Raw genomic sequence first — 5,576 nt, forward strand, 5'->3', positions numbered from 1 at the left:
TGGGTATCATCAGTTGAGAGTCCGTGATCAGGACGTAGCCAAGACTGCATTCCGTACTCGCTATGGGCATTACGAGTTCCTAGTGATGCCATTTGGTTTGACTAATGCGCCGGCTATATTCATGGATTTGATGAACCGTGTCTTCAGGGAGTATTTGGACAAGTTTGTCGTGGTCTTCATTGACGACATCTTGGTGTATTCGCGTAATACGGAAGAGCATGTTTCTCACTTGTGGTTGGTACTGCAGACTCTTCGAGATGAGCAATTGTACGCCAAGCTGAGCAAGTGTGAGTTCTGGATGGATAGAGTGGTTTTTCTTGGCCATATCATATCCAGGGAGGGGATTTCTGTTGATCCAAGCAAGATTGAAGCGGTACTTAATTGGTCGCGTCCGACGACAGTTGCTGAGATCCGTAGTTTTCTGGGTCTAGCAGGGTATTATCGTCGCTTCATTTTGAACTTCTCTCAGTTAGCTCGACCGTTGACGCAGCTTACCTGCAAGGGTGTGGATTTTGAGTGGTCCTCCGAGTGTGAGGAGAATTTCCGTGAGCTTCGATGGCGGTTGACTTCTGCGCCGATGTTGGCATTACCGTCAGGATCTGGAGGGTATGTAGTTTACACGGATGCTTCTCTTCAGGGGTTAGGTTGTGTCCTGACTCAGAATGGGCATGTGATCGCATACGCTTCTAGACAGCTGAAGCTTCACGAGGACAACTACCCAGTCCATGATTTGGAGTTAGCAGCCATTGTGTTCGCTTTGAAGATCTGGCGTCATTATCTGTATGGCGTAAAATTTGAGATCTTCACCGACCATAAGAGTCTCAAGTATTTGTTCACTCAAGCGGAGTTGAACATGAGGTAGAGACGTTGGATGGATTTGCTTAAAGACTATGATTGCGAGATTAAGTACCATTCAGGAGCTGCTAATCTCACCGCTGATGCTTTGAGTCGCAAGGTGCGATTATCCGCACTTCAGACTTGTTCGATGTCTAGTGCGATCAGTGACTGTTGTACTTCAGGTTATACCTTCAAGCATAAGAAAGGTATGCGGAGTATCCAGATGTTTGCGATATTATCTGAGCCAGCCTTGTATTCGCGAATCCGAGATGCTCGGATGTCTGATTCGAAGACCCAACGTTTAGCTCATCTAGCTAACGAGAGTAGCTCGTCTGGATTTTATTATCAGTCAGATGGCTTTCTGTGTTTGTCTGGTAGGCTTGTGATTCCGCAGGATAAAGAGTTGCGAGAGGAGATTTTGTCTCAAGCACATCGCACTAAGTTGAGTATTCATCCTGGGAGCAACAAGATGTACAAGGATCTACGTACTCGTTTCTGGTGGAAGGGAATGAAACCTAGTGTTTAGCAGTTTGTTTCGAGATGTTTGGTGTGTCAACAGGTTAAGGCAGAGCACCGACGACCTGGAGGATTGCTTCACAGTCTGCCTATTCCTGAATGGAAATGGGAGTTTATCACTATGGACTTTGTGACCCATTTGCCGGTATCCCCAAGGAACTGTGATGCTATCTGGGTTGTGGTGGACCGACTCACCAAGTCAGCGCATTTCATTGCCTATAGCCGAGAGTACTCTGTGGATCGCATGGCACGGATGTACATTCAGGAGATCGTCCGACTTCATGGAGTGCCTGTGAGCATTGTCAGCGATCGGGACCCCAGGTTTACTTCTAGATTCTATGGGAGTGTTCAGCGTGCGATGGGTACTACTCTCAGTTTGAGTGCAGCCTATCATCCGGAGATTGATGGTCAGTCAGAGCGCACTATCCGTACATTAGAGGATATGCTTAGAGCGTGCGTCATGGATTTTGGTTCAGCCTGGCAGGATCATTTGCCGTTGATTGAGTTCACTTACAACAACAGCTATCATACTAGTATTGGGATGACACCTTTTGAGGCGTTGTATGGGCGACGTTGTCGTACTCCACTCTTCTGGGAAGAAGTGGGGGAGAGACAGGCTGAGGGACCGGAGTTTATCCAGCAGGCGATAGACATTGTTGATCAGATCAAGAAACGGATTAAGACTGCACAAGATCGTCAGGCCAGCTATGCTAATATCAAGCGTAGGCCTTTGCAGTTCGAGGTCGGGGAGAAAGTGTTTCTGAGAGTGTCACATTTCCGCAAGATTCTCAGATTTGGCCTTAAGGGCAAGTTGTCTCCCAGATTTATCGGTCCGTTTGAGATCTTGGAGAGCATTGGCGATTTGGCTTATCGGCTAGCTTTGCCACCGCATCTATCCAGTATTCACGACGTTTTCCACGTATCTCTGTTGCGACGGTATGTGGCGGATGAATCTCATATTCTGCAGCGGTCTGAGGCTCAGGTAGACAAGGATTTGACTTATGTTGAGAAACCTCTTCGTATCCTGGATTTTAAGGATAAGGTTTTACGGAACAAAGTAATTCCTTTGGTTTTAGTTCAGTGGCAGCGCCGAGGCACTGAGGAAGATACTTGGGAGCTCGAGGACAGGATGCGCAAAGACCATCCTGAGTTGTTTTGATTTCATTCTTTAAAAGTTGTATTCAGTTTCAAACTTTGTAAACGTTTGATTTGAATAAAGAATGTTTCTGATTTATGTATTTTGCATTCGGTACTTAAGATCTGATTTCGAGGACGAAATATCTTAAGTGGGGGAGAGTGTAGTAGCCCGTACCCTAATTGAGTAATTAAAGGATTAATGCTAATTAATTGAATTGGGTATCGGATGGATCGGAAGCTCCGAAGGCACGATCGGAAGCTACGAACAGGATCGGAAGCTCCGATGAGCGATCGGAGGCACCGATGTTATTACGTCAGGCATGACGTGTGGCAAGATCGGAAGCTCCGATCAGGACCGGAAGCTCCGATCACCCCTATCCGGAGTCAACAAGTGATATTTTGACACGTGGCAGATCAGGATCTTCGGAAGCTCCGATGGCAAGATCGGACGTTCCGATCGAGGTTCGGACGTTCCGATCAAGGATCGGAAGTTCCGATCGTTGTCTATAAATAGAAGGCCGAGGCTTCACTTTCATTTGCCAATACCAAGTTCTCCTTTCCATTCTAGCCCTTTTGGAGCTGTTCTAGTCTTCTTAGGCTTGGTCCGGAGGTCAGCGAGGCATTCGGTAGTCGTAGCGGAGTTGTGCCCAAGTTCTGGGGGCATCAACATCAAAGGGCTAACGACGGACGAAGGTATAGCTTTTGCTTCCTATAAATATTTAGGAGTATGCAATAGCTTAGTTAAGGCTTTTAGAGCACTTTAATGATAGTAGTATCATTTGGCAGTGTAGAGCAGACTATAGACGTGGACCTAGAGCTGGTAGAGCTTGCACTGTTTTGAGGTACAAAAGTACTGTTCGAGATATCCTGACTGAGTATGCATGTATTATGTGACTGCATGATTTATATGCCATGATATTATGCTGCATTCATTTGCATCTTGCTGTGTCTCTTTCGAGATGTCTGTTAGTAGGGTTGTACCCTATCCTGTTAGTGGATGGACTTCCATCGATTTGGGTCCGGCGTATCCACGGTTATCTCGGTATGGGAGCCACCTCCTGAAGCGACGGCACAGCGTGCTACATACCAGGGCCCGGTCTGTCTCTGTTATCTGATCCTTGACCTCGAGTCTATAGGAAGTTCACTTTGCATGCATGTATACTCATACTCTCGCACTGAGCGTTTTATGCTCACGTCTCGTACTCTGTGTTTTCTGGACACCCTATTCCATGGGGCAGGTTTGCGATTGGACGAGGAGGGTGGATCCAGGAGGGGCTAGTCAGTGGTTGGTCAGCTGGAACTTCGCTTAGGTTTTATTACTGTTGTTTGGGTTTATACAGCTATTCGATTTGGTTGTATATTATTGGATAAATTACAGATTCCTTTACTTGGGATTGTATAATGTTTATGGTTTCCGCAGTTTTATTTTGATATCTGTTTAATTAAGTTAATTGCATGCATAAGTTCTGTTTAGTAGGTGATCCGGGTAAGGGTCACTACAAAAAGGCTGACTACGGACGCATGTATATCGCTAGACCCTAATTAGTTTCAGTGAGTAGCTATTATTATAGTTTATGATTTTAGTGAACTTTTTGTGATACAGTGATTATCTGTTTATAGGCTTGGACTAGAGAGCTAGTATCAATAGGTTTCTTATTCTAAGGTACGGACGTACTATCCGAGATACCCTGGTTGATTAGGCATGTTCTATGTTTGCATGTTGTATGTGACATTATTTAATGTGCATTGATTATGTCATGTATATTATGCTGGAAACATTATCATGTTGAGCCAACACGTTGTTATAACCAGTAGAGGGGTCGCTCATCCCATTATATTTTGTGAATGGATGCCATGATTTTTGATCCAGTTATGTCCACGATTTATGGTATGGGAGTGCCTTCTGATGCAACGTCCCATCGTTCTACATACCATGACACCTTTTTTACTGAGCATTATTCTACATTGATAGGTTCCCGGCACCTTTCACTTGAATTTAGCTTTCATGGCATGGGTATAATCATATGTTCGTACTGAGCGTTATTTGCTCACGTCCTCAGTTTTGTTTTGGACACTCCATTCAAGGGAACATGACTTAGGTTGGATGGACCAGGTTGTAGCGGTCGTTGAGCAGCAGTAGGGTGGATTGTACTCTACCAGGTTCATTTGTTGTGCGATTTAGTACTATTTTTGATTGGGTTGTATAACGCTCATTTTTTCGAGATCGGTTTTATTTTGCCGGTAGTCTTCAAGTTGGATTAATTATGTTTTCGCTGTTAAATTTTGATTAATCACATTTTAAGTTAATTTCATGCTTAAAGCTTTGGTTACTTCATGATTCTGGGACGGATAACTACAAGGGATTAAGAGTTTGATCGGGGGAATAGTGGTGGTTTATACCAAGTGTTGTGAACTGTGTTGGTTTTTGATCTATACGTTTGAAAAGGTGCGAACCTATGCCGGTGTTTATTTTGGGAGCGTTTTGTGCTACAGATAGGCTTACAGGGAAGGCTACCTCAGTCTTGATGTTTTACGTAGTCGCAGAAAAGGATATGACTACCAGGAGTATTTTCAGTGATAGTTGAATTCATTTGATTAAGTTTGGTTCTGGGTTTGTACCAAGGAATTATAGTATATTTATCGTCTGATTTCGTCAAAAATCCATATTAAGGTTTTCATTTGACATTATTGTCTAAGATAGAGGATTATTCCTTGATCAGAGTAAGTTTAGAACTATGTATACAATACAATCTACATTGAGGATTTGACCAGAGTAGTTCTGGTGAATAGATTTTGAAACGACCCTAACCTCTAAACTTAATTAAATAATAAAGAAAAGACGGATTTATAAAAATTTTGCCATGACTTGTTTGAAAATAAACAAACCACCCTATCTCACGCATCAGTTCTAACATAAAGGATTAAAAATGATAAAAGAAATCCAAGCTGCGATAATCATAAACTTCGAAAAATAAAGGCAACCCCACACGGTTGCAATAATAGCGATAACTAACTTCAAATCATAAAAATCAAGCACAGGGAAACCACATGCATCCTGGCTAATACTGAAAGTACTCATAGTAAAA

Source organism: Henckelia pumila, chromosome 4, assembly GCF_033568475.1.
Source record: "Henckelia pumila isolate YLH828 chromosome 4, ASM3356847v2, whole genome shotgun sequence".
NCBI classification, from domain to species: domain Eukaryota; kingdom Viridiplantae; phylum Streptophyta; class Magnoliopsida; order Lamiales; family Gesneriaceae; genus Henckelia; species Henckelia pumila.